The following is a 17,500-nucleotide window of genomic DNA, read 5'->3' on the forward strand; positions in this document are numbered from 1 at the left end:
TAGTTTAAGGATTATAAACTATTTGCCTTAAATTATCTGTGAACTAATTGTCTTAATTTATCTATTTTTCAGCAAATATTGTTCAAAACTAGCTACATTTTCAACAAAGGTGCATAAAGAATGGACATTAAGGAGGCCATTTGCGAATCTCCTTAATTACGTTGAATTTACATTTATGCATTTAGGGTTACTACCAATTTACACACGAAGGTAAAAATAGCAATGAGCACATCCTCAAGAATCAATATTTTTTTATTCTAAAAGTAAGAGGGCTTAAAAAACCCTTGAAAAATCAATGCCACTATATTCCTTTCACAGCTGCATCTACGATGAACACGCTATGGACAACAATTCCTTGGCATTACTCAATTTATGTTGCTAGACGCAACACATTTCCTTAAAGTGACAAACACTTCTAGCACTTCCTGGACATGAATGCTGTCGTCTTCTAGTACCGTTTCCACATCATATATGCATCGCTTTCGAAACCTTCTCTCCTGCCTGTGACGCTTACGAATGATACAATTCTTTCAGTATAACACTTATTTCCACTTCACAAAACTATTACAAGACTATTTGATCCAAAGTTAACACCTTACCACTACATGCTCCTTTTGCCACATTTCTCTTTCAATTATGAATTCTTATCTCATACACACCAAGAAAACTAATCACTCCCAAGTCTCAATTTTTTTCATTTACTTGAATTTGACATCCACACATCATAAACTGTTTCCTTCGTACATGCTAAGTTCTGGCTCCAAGACAATCAACATATACCACTCTACATTTCAAGACATTCAAAATGTACCACTCCACATTCCAAGACAATCAACATGTACCATTTTACATTCCAAGACAATCGACATGTACCACTCTACATTCCAAGACATTCAAAATATACCACTCCACATTCCAGGACATTCAAAATGTACCACTCCACATTCCAAGACATTCAAAATGTACCACTCCACATTCCAAGACATTCAAAATGTACCACTGCACATTCCTACCTATTTACTACAATCCCTTCTGCCAACATCCATGTTAATTTTCAAAGTCTAATCTTCTTAGTTCCATTTATCTTCACAACCTTCATTTAGTCTCCCTTTCACTTTCAACTTATTTTTCTATTACCAGCAATTTCAGAGACTTGCTTTTACCTCCAGAGATGGCCACAGTATTTACTGTGGTCACCCATCCAAGTAATGATTTGAGCCAGTGTTCTTCGTTGTATCTCATCCAGAGACCAACAACGTCTTAAGCAAAGGCTACTAGGTACTACTAATGGTCAGGGATCCAGAAAAAGTATAATAGTTTTGTTTTATAAAAAAAAAAAGCCATAAATATCATATAATGAAAAGTAGTTTGACAGTGAACGATCTTCTGAGTATTGTAGGAGTTATATTTTGCCTTAATGTTACTGTAGCATTAGCTTTTGTTCTACTATAATGAGTGATTTTTTTAATTAGTAATCTAAAAAAATATTGTAAATATAAATAGTCTTATATTTCACGAAGGAATAAAAGGAAAACAAAGAAGCAATTTCGTATTCGATTTCAAAATCAATTTTACCTTTATTGAATTTACCCGAGTTAGGTTTTTGTTTCGAATTTTTCCAGTTCGCTGTTCTATTCTGTTCCAATTTCAATTGCATTGTTCCGCTGATTTCATCAATAAATTGTTTTCTTGTACTGCGGTAGCGTACAATTCTGTAACCTTTTTGTTCACACTTACATTAGAAATATAACATCTAGTTTATAGAGAAACGAAAATTATTTTCATTTCTATTTTAAAATTAACTTTTAAAATAATGAAGCTTAGCTTTTTTTCATTAAGAGAATGTTTAATTAGTGGTTATCACAGGAAAAAAATTATTTGTGTACAAATACTTAAAATTCAAATCTCTATTATGTTAGGATTCAGTGAAATTCCTTATGGCATGACATTATTAACGTCATTCGTCTATTAAGTTTAGAGCCTGCATCTTAATCAAGAGAAATGCCATAGGAAACTATCGGGCAAAAATTCTAAAATTCTAAAATAATGTTTAGATAGAATGTTTCCATTAATTGTATTTCTTAAAGTTAAACCTTTTATTTGGAAAAAATAGAGAAAGATTAAAAGTTCTTCTCGTTGGTGACAATACCATAAATGTAATGAAAAAAATAACCAGTTAAACTATGAGATCCAGGAATAGAATGTATTTCTCGGAGCTACCAGATAAAACTGAGACGGCAAAACAAAAGTTCAAAGAAAAAAAAATAATGCCATTTCATCCCTTTGCATAAAGTCCACTTTCACAATATCGTAGTTTAGTATTGGCATAATTTGATATATTTAATTAACATAACTAAACCACTTTATCCGGAGCTGATAGTTTTACTTAGTAATAATAAAGACGTTTTAGGCACATTATTATTCGTGAAGGGCACTTAGCCTAACATTTAGTAATTGTCTGTTAGTGCTATTACATATTTTAGGTACTGAATATTTTCTTATGGTTTGAGCAGCCGATAAGTATACGCAAATACATCAATTTTCATCTTATATAAAAGTGACAGTCAGCACAGCAATATTTGGATAAAAGGGGCAGTTAGTACAGTAATTCCTGGATAAATGGGACAGTCAGCACAGTAATACCTGGATAAAAGGGACAGTCAGCACAGTAATTCCTGGATAAAAGGGACACTCAGGACAAGGAGGGGAAGGAAAATTTTTCCGAGTCCTTCAGAGTTTTCCCGGGCAGTGCCGGGTTGGTCAGCTAGTTCAATATATTTTCTCACCCCTCAAAATAACACAAAATTTTCAAGAAAGGATTACAAAAAGTAGTTTTCAGCATTCTTACAGGTACACCATTGTGTTAAAATTGTTGTAAATAGTGGCTACTGAATACGAAGCTTATGATTAACATAGTTTTCAGAAAAAAAATATTCGACTCTGAATATAAAGGGTCATTTAATAACAGTCGAGATTTTGATATCTGAAAATCATGTAATAACGGAAGTCGAATTCGATATATCATTCAATGCTTCAAGTTTCGGATGTAATTTTGAATGTTTGTAAAATAGCAAGATTTTTACTAACGTTATTCTCTCCCTTGAACTAAAAGATATTAACGTGAATAATTTTATTTTTGAATGTATAACAGTTTCGTAGAGCTCCACGAGGTTGCCCAATTCACTGAAATCAATAATAATACACAATAATACAATAATACACACACACACAATAATAACAATAAAATCAGAGTAGATCTTGTTTGTCCTCCCAGGTGACAGTAGGGGGAGGAGACACCCCCTGCAACCCGGTTCGTCCGCCATGGGTGGGGGCGTGGTAGGTAGGGGAGAGGGAGTGTAGGGGAGACATCCACCCTCCTCCTGCAAACCCGTTTGTCCGCCCATGTAAGTGTGTCAGGTTCTGGGATCGGGAGGGTAGGGAAACAGCAGTGCCGGGTTCCAGCGTTCATAGCGTGCCAACAAGCCTGTAATATATTACATTAATATTACACACACACACACATTAATATTAACACACAATAATTATTATTATTATTATTATTATTATTATTATTATTATTATTATTATTATTATTATTATTATTATTATTTGTTTGAAAACAATAAACCCTTTAAGCAAAAAAGAGAGAAGTTATCGTATTCCTTGCAATTGAAGGAATTTTACTTTTTGTTCCAAAAATTATTCATTTGCAACGTTGCAGCACTGGGGAATTTAAAAAGACAGCGCGCTAAATATTGCAGCTATCTTATTTTTGGTTACTTTATTAAATGATTCGGAAATGATACTAACAAAATAAATATCTCCCGTTATGGGGAATTTCTTACCTGTTTTTAATGAGTTCATTTCCTTATTATATAACCTTTTTATGGGAATAGATAGCCTAAGTAAAAATATTTTACCAATTGCGCGTCCTTTTGATGCATGTCCATCTCTTGGAAAGAAGAGAGAGAGAGAGAGAGAGAGAGAGAGAGAGAGAGAGAGAGAGAGAGAGAGAGAGATGGTGGGCTATTTGAAAGGCACCATTACAGGATATCTAAAGGGAAAAGAGAGACAGACAGACACTGAAAGATGGGTGTGGAAGGGTGTTTATAAGACAAAATTACAGGCTATATTACACTATCCATCTCAATGTTTCCAGAGCATACTCAACGGTAGAGGTGCCGGAATCCATTACGAGTGATTCCGTAAACACAATCATCCCCATGACTGGAGGCCCCATTACAAGCACTTTTCCAGGCTATTAATTTAAGGGAATTCTTGGCAAACACTAAAAGCCTGTTTCCACATCGCGGCAATCCATCTCGAACAGCCGACGGTTCTCTTAGCGAAGCAGATAATGAAAAGTCCATCAGGTTTCGCCTTTCACCGGCTGCTGTAGCTGAGGAACCCCTCCCCAATCCCTGCAGCCCTCATACCCCACCCCACCCCACCAGGCCCAGGGATAACGGGAGGGGTAAGAGAGATCTGCTCGGTGAAAGGGGGAACTTTTGGTTGGGGGGGGGCGAATGGGGGAGAGCAGCAGAATGCAGGGGGGGATGCGGGGTGGGATGCTTGATGGCGGGGGTTTAGTGGGAAGGCGTGATGGTAAAAAAGCGCAATTTCGTTCAGCTGTGTTCATATGAGAGAGAAAATCGCTTGAGACCAGATGTCTTCTCATTTTTCCGCCTCTCGCCCAAAACGGTTAATTACTTTTCCTTTGTTGTTTCGCCTCCCTTTCTTTTGGGTCGCTTTTGATGGATGTCAGAGGAGAAGTCTCCGATTTTTGTGTGATTCTCCCGGAAATGCTGTTTCTGGTGTTCTCGAAATAAAATCCGCTTTCGAGGAAATAAATTTCCCCGTTGGCGTTTTCGAGGCGCTTTCATAATGCGCTTTTTAGTCTCTTTTCGCTTTTGCCCCGCTAGTGTTTGTTATTTGGAACATCCACGCAAGTAGAAAAGCGAAAGTTTGTTCTTAAACATTTGCTAATCATGTGACTGGAGAAAATACGCTATTTTAAAATTTCATTTTATTTCTTAAGCAAATAATTAAAAGTTAAATGCCATTTCAATTCGTCTTCATCCCCAATTCCCTAAAAATATATATATTCAATTAATTTTAGACTTTATAAGAGAAAAACTATACTTTATTGTCTACAGACATGATCACTAAGTTTACACATCAAAGGTGCATCCTTTTGGTTGTCATAAGTCAGATTAATCTTGAAAATAATGAATCAAAATATATAAAAGACATTCAAAATTCCTGGATAAGCCTCTGTTTCATGAAGGGTTACTAAAGGATCCCAAAACTGAAAAGTTTCGAAAAACTGAAGAGAATATCATATAAAATAAAAGTTTAATCGGACATCATGTTATCTATTCACAAATAAGCGATAAAGAAGATTTACGTAAATAAGATGCAAAAAACTGAACATTTTGAAAAAGTTATAATTTAATTTAACTTCAAAAATGAAAATAAAGTTCAACCGTGTTTTTCTCACGGACATCCTAATACTTCACTCAAAAAAAACCTTCTTGTGATTACCATGGATATACAGTTATTTACATTAATAAACTTGAAGTATTTGTCAACTAGCTTTTGGGTATTTACGAGTATAAAAAACGCCAGTTTGTACAGAATTTAGCTTTAATTGGAGGCGTAAGCATAATTTAAATTGCTATTACAAAATCTTTTTGTGAGTTGATTTATTCACATTGAAAATACAAAACCTTAACCTTAACTGTATTAAAATAGTATTGGCTACCCGGTCCGTTAAAAATAAGTCACTGTCACTGTAATTTCGTTTTAAAAGTTTGCTTATCTATACAGTAAACAGTCGCTGACCAATTCCGGTTGAAATGTTACCTTCTTCAGGCAATGACCAACATCTAACAGAACAGAGTCTTCGGTGTTGTGTTCAAATGCATCATCAGCCTTGGTAATAATAGTCAACAAATAAAGTGCAGTTCGTCCTAGCAGACTTGGTAATAATAGTCAACAAATAATATACAGTTCGTCCTTACGCATGTCTTACATGTAATACAAAGTCACAAGTGTTATGTTCTGCCACAATCTGGAGAGAATTGAATTTTACTGCCGTAACCATTTTATGATAAGAATTCAAAGCCTAATGAATCTGTCACAATCGACAAGATCTCTTGTTCCCCAAATGGTGAAAACCGGACGATTATAGTGACGACTTCGAAAGAAACAAAATGTGAAAAATCATTTAGCAAATGGCTTTTTTTTGTAGCAATTATTGACCCTTTAGTTATGCATGGACTCCGTCATAGCCTCTACATCTTGATTTTCTAAGGTTTAGGTTTGAGACACGGTTATGGGTGCACTTGAACAGGCTTCATTGTCTTGATTTATTCTACTTATTCTCACAGATTTAGTCATACGAATATATATATATATATATATATATATATAATATATATATATATATATATATATATAGAGCATGTGTGTATGTATACATACATATACCCATACACACAGACGTTTAACCACAATAGCGATACTCAACAAAAGGATGAGACAAGAAGGAAGGAATTTTGTCATAAAGGTACTTAAGGTCGAAAGGGAAAAATCACAAAAACATAAAACATGGGCGGAGCCTTCCGTAAAGGAAAAGGCTGGAAAAAGCTATTTAATTTTTTTGTCAAATATTTATCTGGAGGTAAATAGAGGTTCAAGAAGGTTCTTTCCATCGGAAGGTCAAAAGAGATGGTTTTTTCATCTCCCGAGGCATTCAAATTCTACGGCTTTTGAGGGGAAACACAGAAAGGAAGAGAGAGCGAGAGAGAGAGAGAGAGAGAGACAGAGAAAGAGGCAGGAGCATAAAAGTACTTCAAAGGTAGACCTTTTCACTGTCCTTTTTATCGTCACAAACTACAGGATTCCCTTTGTTCGCCTCTCGCCACGAAGAAATAAGGGGAACCGTGAAATGGGTAAACAAAGATATGAAGCTTCTCCAACAGGGTTTGGCGGAGGCGCTCTCACTCCTTTACGGTCTCTGACTGAAAAGAAGGCTCGCTTTTATAAAGGTGCTTCCTCGTCTTAAACTGGTAACTTGTGCAAATGAGCGAACATTGTGATACACTAGCAAAAATGATGGGTACTTATGATCAGGAGGGAGACTTCGGGTGTTTAGGAATTATTGAAAAGGATCATGGTAACATTTAAAATGGCAGAAAAGGAACGTAGTTGTGGTATGTATCCTTTTACTTCTGCAGTCACTAGAGGCGGCTAGTAACTCTTGCCCTAAGTGATATGTGTAGAGAAAAAAACTATGCGTAATTACCTTGCAGAGGAGTTGAAGTAAGCAGTATTTTATTTCTTTAGAAGAAAATGTTTGAATCAACAATACTGTAGTAAGAAAACAGTATTAGAAGAGGCTTCCCACCGAAGTAAATTACACTTCATTCTTGGAAGTACATATCCATGTCATGGTGCATAAATAGACCGAGGAATAAGTGTATGTACCGTCATAAAAACACAATTCCAAGGCTATGGATACATCAAATGAGCACAGCTTCTCAGAGCTAAATTTGTCCGTGCGTGCAGTTCAACTGCAATAACTCAAATACGAGTGGCCACAGCGAACGCCTGCATATCACTACCGTGATATTTCCAAGCGTACTCGTTTTCAATTGTCATGAAGGAGTCACTTTTATTCTTCCAGCGACCGTTAATCTGAGATCCTAAGAATAACCGCAAGATGGATTGGAACGTTATGGAGACATTGCGAATACGGACTGCACCTTGGTCATTATTTTACTGTTTATTACAAGACCGTGATACATTACTTTCAGTCCTATTGTTCTGAGAGCACTACCACAAACGTATTGACAAATATATACACGTACGCATATATATATATATATATATATATATATATATATATATATATGTATATATATATATATATATATATATATATATATATATATATATATATATATATATATTTATACATACAGTGTATGTATATGTTGGTTTGTGTGTTTGTGTATATTTATTTATACATATTATATACATTATATATATGTATGTATGTATATATATATATATATATATATATATATATATATATATATATATATATATATATATATATATATACTATATATATATATATAAAATTATATATAAATAATAGGTTAGATAACTGTCTGCAATAATACTTTAGCAGGCACTGGAAGAAGGCAAATTAGACCATGCTGGCCAGACTCGTACTATTTTCTTAAGTGTTGAAATACCTGCATGTAAACACTAAGTGGTTAAATTGAAAAAAAAAATACCGTGCTTTTGCTGATAACAGAAATGCAAACAACGTTGAAGGACATATTTGCAAAAGACCTTAGATTCCATAAATGAAAGAGATCTTCTTGCTTTTTGGTCTATGGGCCATGATGTTGATTTAGCCTGAAGACAACCTCAAGCGTGTAAAAAAAAGTTCAGATTTGAATAATTTTGCAAGGACAAGGAAAAGAAGTTTCTTTCTGGCCGAAAAGTAGACTCTATAGGTTTTTACTTTTTAGGCCGACATAGTATCTTAGCGTATGAGCTAAAGCTTTATTAATACAGTGTCTGTTCTAAAAAGTAGCATATCTGCGGTAACAACAAGCCAGTTTATATGCCCCTTTGCTCTCCAAAGTTGCAGAAGTATACTTTAGTTTAACCAGACCACTGAGCTGATTAACAGCTCTCCTAGGGCTGGCCTGAAGGATTAGACTTATTTTACGGGTTAAGAACCAACTGAACGGCTAGCAACGGGACCTACAGCTTATTGTGAAATCCGAACCACATTATACCGAGAAATGAATTTCTGTCACCAGAAATAAATTCCTCTAATTCTTCATTGGCCGGCCGGAGACTCGAACTCGGGCCTAGTAGAGTGCTAACCGAGAACTCTACCGACTCGTCCGACGAGGAACTAAGAAAACTTATTAATAAGCCACTACTTAAGTCTGTGTAATCTAAAGGATTGGTAGCTGACAGTCAATATGAAGCAGTTAGGTACGTGCGATCTTCTTTTAGGCGACATGCCATTTCCAAGAGAATCTTGATAAGTGTTTTGAATGTAGAGTAATTAAAATAGATTTTAGTGCAGTTTTCGATTAAGTTAATCACAAGGCATCTATTTATAAGCTTCATATTCTTGGAGTGGGTGGATATGCTTTAGGATTACTTCAAGACTTCCTTACAGGTGGGCAGCAGCGAGGTGCTTTTGATGGAATCTTGAGCGGAATAAGACCTATTGTGTCTAGAGTTCCAGCAAAACGAAAATACTATGGATTAGCAGATCTCGTACAGATTTTCCACCCCATCCTCCCATTCAGGTGGATGGGACTCTGCTGAATGAGTTTGAGGCATTAATTATTTTTGATGTAAGTTTTAACTCACATCTTACTTTCCAGAAACTTCTAATGAAAGTGTCAGCAAATGTCGCACGGAAGTTAGGGACTGTACGTAAGACCTCATGCATTTATAACATTGATAAAATCAATGCAACCTTTTTCAGGTCATTTGTCCTCCTTTAATAGACTACTATTCTCCGGTGTAGATGTCTGCTTTTGCCAGAGATTTTTATCTCTTTTAGATAGTGCGGTTCGAAGTGGTAGGTTTCTGTTTCTTAACAGAGAACTTTCACATTCACTATCGATTACTGATCCTCTTTTCCTGCCGAGAGCGACCAGATATGCTAAACAGCAGCACCAATATACAGTAAATGTGGCTCGCTATCGGACTTCTCGTTTCAGACGTCCTTTATTCCTCAAACAGTTGGACTGTGGAACTGTCTCCCTGAGGACGGTGCGCAATTGGAACTTCAAAAGTTCAAAAAAAGACGCAACGCTTTATTAGCCCTAAAACAATTCTTGCATTTCAATATTTTGCTTGCATTTATGTACATTAATTTATCAATTTGCTCGCTGGGTGAGCGGGTTCCGTTCTCAGCCACCACTCCGTTGGTCGCGAGGTCGAATCTCCGACCGGCCAGTGAAGAACAAGAGGAATTTGCTTCTGGTGATAGAAATTCATTTCTCGCTATAATGTGGTTCGGATTCCACAATGTTTTGGTCCCTGTTGCTTGCAACCAACTGGTTCTTAGCCACGTAAAAGTAAATCTAATCCTTCGGGCCAGCCCTGAGAGCTGTTAATCAGCCAGTGGTCTGCTTAAACTAAGATATACTTAACTTTATCAATTTGCTAATTCATTTTCCTTTCCTAATTATTGATCTCTTCTTTCTGTGTTTCCCATTACCGCCTGTTACCTCTTTCAAATGAAAATCATATTCGTTAGAAGCTTGAATTTCAAGTCACTGGCACAGTGTGCTTGTTCCATATGAACAGGTTCATGTTCTGAATAATAATAATAATAATAATAATAATAATAATAATAATAATAATAATATATATAATAATAATAATAATAATAATAATAATAATAATAATAATAATAATAATAATAATAATGCAAATCTGATATTCTGATGCTAAATTTATATTATTTCAGTCTCCTCGTTCAAAAACAAAAGGTAATTAGAACACTGATGTTTACATCCTGTAGGCAATTTTGGAAAATGGAGGTGTTTTGCATTAACCCGTAAAGTATATATTTCGGTTAATGAGACACTGATTTTGCGTTGTAAACAATCTTTCGAAAAACAATAGCTTATACATAATCTCCAATTACCTCTTTTATTTACGAATGAGGTGTTCCCATGTACTTTCATTTATTATTGACTAATAAATTTACCATTTTATGTCCACAAAAAAATCCTCTCTCTTATATAAGCAGAGCAACAGCTCGTTATTGTTTGGTATATTAGAAAAAAGTGATAACGGAATAGCAAAGGAAACGTGTAATGCAAGGAAACATTATTTCATTACGAATACGATCGAGATCACGTTTAGATGTCATTATAGCTAAAATTCAGTTCAACTTAATAAATGGCAACAGATACACTTTTAAAAGCTTCGTTCAAAGTTGAAGCCGTAATCTTGAAAATTCTCCAACTAAAAAAACGAACATAAGAAATATCAGGTCAAGGATATGGATAAATACTTAGAAGACTTTTTTTACAGCGGCCTAAATAATTTAATCTTGCGTCGAAAACGGGATGAAATATATTTGTCCTAGATGATTACAAGAATTTGAATAAGGAAATTTTTTTCCATCATCGACACTAATAGGTTATTCGTACTAGCAAACCGTTCTTTAGTTAACTAAGGCTCTACATTTATAACTAATGACTATGAGTATCTGTATTATAACTCTCATTTTCTAGTTCAAAATACCTTAGCAAGAAAAAAAAAAATAAAGAAATCTTCAAACTGTTCACTAAGAAATTATTTCTTTTTATTTTCTTACTCTTCATATTTTCTTTGCATTTAGTATATAATCATCATCACTATATTGGCTTGAAGACATGCTAATCATTTGTAGTAAAGCGATATAATGAACTTGCAATTCAATATAAAAGAAATTAAAAATAACGAATAACTTTGTCGTTTACTTACCAAATTACTAATTGAAAATACGCACATAGCATTTATTTCTCTCCCTCTTTTTTTGTCTCTCTCTTTAAATATACATACATACATACATACACACATATATATAAGTTATATTATATATGTATTATATGAATATGTATACATATATATTTACATATATATATATATATATATATATATATATATATATATATATATATATATATATATATATATATGCATACATATATACACACATATATTCATATACTTAAAAAAAAGAAATAGTATATAATATTTCATTAATAACTTACACGGAGGATGGTCAACTAGTTTTTTGTGGTAAAAAAAAACACAATTTCTTTTGTTCACGATCAATAGTCTAAAACATATCAGTATATATTCCTCTCATTCGGGCTGACCAGGAAACACATTTCTACTTTGCAATTTCCCGTCAAAGTTTTATTTCAGCACCATGTACGCGGATGATTTCCACTTCAGTATATTTCGTCTCTCTTCGTAAAGCACTGGACGCTTGGTACAATGTAATTTTCACTCTTTAATCATCTTTTCTTCCTACAAACTTTTGTTTTTGTTAGAAAACTATGGAAATAGCTACTTCTGAAACCCTAAGAGAGGTAAGAAAATAATTTTTATTTTTTTTGTAGCATATAGTATATAATATATATATATATATATATATATATATATATATATATATATATATATATTTATTGTTATTTATTTATTAAATAAAGTTTATTGAGCCGATTCATATTTACTCATATTAATTTCAACCTGATATTGTGACCGTTACTCGATGTTGAAGATATCGTAACTGAATAATTATCAAGGCAAAGGTTCAGTTAGATATAGGTGATCTCCTTTTTTATAATCTAAGAGCTCATGAGCGCCCATAAATTTCCTATTTCAAGAAATTATGTCTTCAGACGACCAAAATAAGTGACAACCGGTTTATTAGAAAATGTCTGAATAAATCCATAAGATATGATTCAAAAGTTGTATAATTTTTTTAACATATCAATAGTGCTCTATAGAATAGAAACCGGGTATTTTTTCAGAAAATGACAGCGATTAAATAGAAGTATTAATTAATAAAGAAAACACGTATTACGTTCAATTCACGTTTGTTTTGTACTGAGCTTGTAATGATATTAAACATAAATCTGTACCGAGAAGAGTGTGTGTATATGTATATGGAAAGAGAGAGAGAGAGAGAGAGAGAGAGAGAGAGAGAGAGAGAGAGAGAGGGAAACTTCGGCGACCTACATTACAGAAGGTAGCGGAACCCAATAGTTGGGAAGGCGGTGGGCGCGGAAGAAATATGGAATGCCGGAATAAAATTTGGGAGTCGTTCCTTGTCGCGGCTCTCCTCTAACCTTTTAATTACGGCCGATATTGATCACAGATTAAATTTACTTTAGGGAAACGCGGAGGAAGAAGTCGTGCAATTTCAAGTTTTCCCATTTATCTTAAAAAAAGGAGGAAGGACGTCATGCCCAGCTGGGACTCCGGGTTACACGCCCTGCCTACTTAAACGCACCGAGAGAAAAATGGTTGTTATCAAGGCCAAGGAAGATAAATGAATGAGAGACAAGGAAAAAGATAAGTTGCGTCTGAAATATGGATGGCGTGCATGAGAGCGCCACGGAAAAACAAAGAGCGTCGAGGTGATGAATATGTTAACGTGTCAAACGGCCATGATGAATGGCGAGATGAGCGGTGAGTGATGAGAAGGATGGTGATGAGATCACGTGGTTCATTAGCGCCATATCGACGATGAATGGCCGATGGAAGATGATTATTTCGGCGAAGTTCTGGAACTTCTAACGAAGGAAATGAAATGAGAGACACTATTATATAGATGAAGTTCATCGGTGTTAGTTCGTTTCATTTCGGTAAGGAAGGGGAAAAAATGAGTTCTACTCTGACAGAGAGAGAGAGAGAGAGAGAGAGAGAGAGAGAGAGAGAGAGAGAGATGGGAAGTAGGCCGGGGTAGGGCCACTTTCAGAGAATTATGAACTCTATAATGTTATCTTTGAAATTTACTTCACAAATATACAGTTCTTTTCTTGTTAAAAGAAATAATTTTTTATTCCTAAATGAGCTTGATGGTGCGCAATACGCTGTGCTGGAACCCGGCGCAGCCCGTCATGTCCCCCCTACCCTCTCGATCCCCTACCTACTCAGCCCCACCCGGGGCGGACAAACATGTTTGCAGGAGGAGGGTGGATGTGTCATGTTATCCCTACCCTCCCGCTCCCCTACCTACCCCGCCCCCACCCAGGGCGGACCAACAAGAAAGATCCACTCGGATTTTATTATTATAGAAGATGGATAGATTACTTACAGTTAAAAGCTTGTTACTGACTTTTTAAAGCATTCTTTCACTGGACTAATGAATACTGCAAGTACATTCCATGTAAATAAGTTTTCAAGGAAACTAAATTAACATTGCAGTGAATGGCACATTTCATAGCAATATCAAACAAACATCCACTCCTCAAAGACCATAGTATGAAAGAGAGAGAGAAAAGTCTTCATATTCCTTCACATGACTTTCTGAATAAACAAAAGAGGAGAGATTTGTCACGCAGTCAGCCAAGAAGCCTCAGTGTGATGCCAAATGAAGAGAAACCCTGACGTAACTTTTTTTGTTTTTCGAGTCTATACAATCTGAGGAACTAAATTCTACGCCTCTTTGTAACAGACGAGGTACATTCACGGGTACATGGCGGTAAGTGGCACCTATGGTACACATAATAATCATAATATGTACGTATATATATATATATATATATATATATATATATATATATATATATATATAATATATATATATATATATATATAGAAATTAAGAGTAACAGAAAGGCGTTCTTTCTTCTTTATCCATTTATTGTTGATGACATTTTCTGTCTCTTGATACATCTTCTGGGCTGAAAAGGATGAACTTAAACAGTACTGTATTAACACTAAAAGGTATACACATTATATACTTAACACCATGTTAAATGACAATTTAAAAAAAAGGAAAACCTTAAAAACACTCACAAGATATTAAAAAAATTTTTAAAAATATTTTAAAAACAGAAAAAAGACACACCGGTAGCAGAAGACAAGCAATGCAAGGAGGCCAGAAGTGGGGGGGAAAAAAAAATAAAGGTAGTTAAATAATAACAAATTGAAATTAAATAAGTTAATTTAAAATGATTCAAGTGTGGTTAACTCCTTCCACGTATCGGGTTCTCCCCACAATAACTAAAAACTTAGACTACAGACAAGCTGTGATTCCTTACATTGACTGCTCAGGATTGATAATCGACAGCCTGTTCTAAAACTAACTCCTTGAGAGAGGAGATTCGGACTTTTAGCAGCCTCCTGGTACAAAGAAGTTACCGAGATCAGGTCTAGGACAGTTATATTTATAAATCAGCTGGAGTACACAAGGTTAATCTGGCATTAAAAGAGGCATGGTTTCGTGAGTTTATTAATTAATTTGAGATTGAGAGCAGGTAACTGTCCGTTGAATAGTTCTGAACATTTTCCAGAAATCTATTGTCATAATATAAAAGGAATCTTGCATACAAACATAATTTGGGGGCACTGTGGACTAAAAGGTGGGGGTTAAGTTTCAAATTAAGCAATTTGTTGAGAGTTCTATGAAAATCACTGATGGGTAGTAATTACTCTAAAATAATCATTGAGATAATCACCTCAGCATGAAATACCCAGGACCCTTTAGGTCAGCCTAATGGCTCTGTGAAGGAGAAGTGGTCAAGGAATCATTTTAAGTGTAAAACACAGCTATAAAATTTGTTCCAAGGCCAGTAAAAGCTTCTATAACCAATGGAAGCCAGTTTCATCCTTAGTTACCTTTACTGTCCAGGAAGGGAAGAATTTCATCATCTTTCAATCTCAATGGTTTTAATGTTCTGGGCGTTTTAAATGTTCCAAAAATGTGTCAGCATGGTAGTCAAATCTAAAAAGGGCAAATGTATCATCAACGTAACGTTTATAAAAGAGTGGACGGAAAATCAGAAGGACATTCATCGATAGCTAGCTCCTCCCAGGAGTTCATAAAGATGTTGGCAAATGTTGGTCCCAAAGGACTGCCCATTGCCATCCCCTCTATTTGTTTAAAAACAGTACCATTTGAAGGCTGAGAGTACAGCCAATTCTAAAGTGATTTAAAACTGAGTTTTGCTAAATTGATTAAAATAGGAATTATCAGTTGAAATAACTTTTTTTAAAATTATGTCTATAGTCTCAGCTACAGGAACATTTTGTGAACAACGATTCTACGTCAAAACTGACCATGAACAAATCTGGTCTTGCTTAATGACTTGTCTCTTGAAGGTGGTCGAATTAGTCAAAGTGTACTTATTATTGGTAAGGGGCTGAAGCAATGGGACAAGGAATTTGCCGAGGTTTCGTAGTTTCTTGAATTGTCTTTCTTCTGTAGTTTGAACGAAAGAGGCAATAGCCTTGTTGAACAAGCTATTAAAAATGATAGAATCCAAGGCTATTGCCTCTTTCATTCAAACTACAGAAAGAAAGACATTTCAAGAAACTACGAAAACCTCGGTATCACTCGTTCCCTCTCTTAATAATAATAAATTCTGTATGTAATTTATCCAATCGCACCCTGTCAAAGAGAGAAGAGTTTCTATTATCATTAGGGACCGGACTTTTTGGCCTCCCGAACTACCGGGACCAAACTACCAACAGTTCTTCTACCACTGGAAATGCTCTTTCAGAGGATAATTAGACTTCCTTTCTGTAACAAAGTAGAATTTTGAGATCGCAATTTTCAGCCGTTGCCCACAGTACCTTCAACAATCTTAAACCTAGATGGGCCCCTTACTTTACCAAAAAAGACCACGATATTCTTAGAGACCTAGCAAAAGACGAAAAATATAATCATCACTCGTCCAGACAAGGGCAAAGCACAGTAATTTTGATAAGTCCAGCTACATACAGAAAATGAACGACATTTTATGTGACACGTCGAAATTTACTAAAGTTGGCGAACCTGACTTTACAACATTACCAAACCAGAAGACAAAATTAACAGATTCCTTAGAACACTTAAACAAAACAAAACAATAGATGACAATACTTATCAGGACCTCCTGGTAACTGATCTACATACGAGTTATGTATGGACTGCCTAAAATACACAAGGACGGAATTTCCTTAGACCCATTCCTTTTCTTCCATTAATACTTGGCTATAAAATAGCCAAATTCCTTATCCCATTGCTTAGCCCCTTACACAATAAGTACACTTTGACTAATTCACCACCTTCAAAGACGAAGTCATTAGGCAAGACCATATTTGTTCATGGTCAGTTTTGACGCAGAATCGTTGTTCACAAATGTTCCTGTAGCTGAGACTATAGACATAATTTTAAAAAAGTTATTTCCAACTGATAATTCCTATTTTAATCAATTTAGCAAAACTCAGTTTAAATCACTTTTAGAATTACTGTGCTGGACACAGCCTTCATTTTTAATGGTACTGTTTTTAAACAAATAGAGGATGGCAATGGGGCAGTCCTTTGGGACCAACATTTGCCAACATCTTTATGAACTCCTGGAGGAGCTAGCTATCGATGAATGTCCTTCTAGTTTTCCGTCCACTTTATAAAACGTTATGCTGATGATACATTTGCCCTTTAGATTTGACTACCATGCTGACACACATTTTTTGAACATTTAAACGCGCAGCACCAGAACATTAAATTTACCATTGAGATTGAAACCGATAATTTTCTCCCTTTCCTGGACGTAAAGGTAACTAAGGATGAAACTGGCTTCATACTGGTATTTATAGGAAGAACACTTTTACTGGCCTTGGAACAAATTTTTATAGCTCGTGTTTTACAATTTTAAAATGAATTCCTTTGACCACTCTCTTCACAGAGCCATTAACCTGACTCAAGCTGGTCCGCATTTCATGCTGAGAG

The sequence above is a fragment of the Macrobrachium rosenbergii genome, chromosome 55, assembly GCF_040412425.1.
Source record: "Macrobrachium rosenbergii isolate ZJJX-2024 chromosome 55, ASM4041242v1, whole genome shotgun sequence".
NCBI classification, from domain to species: Eukaryota; Metazoa; Arthropoda; class Malacostraca; order Decapoda; family Palaemonidae; genus Macrobrachium; species Macrobrachium rosenbergii.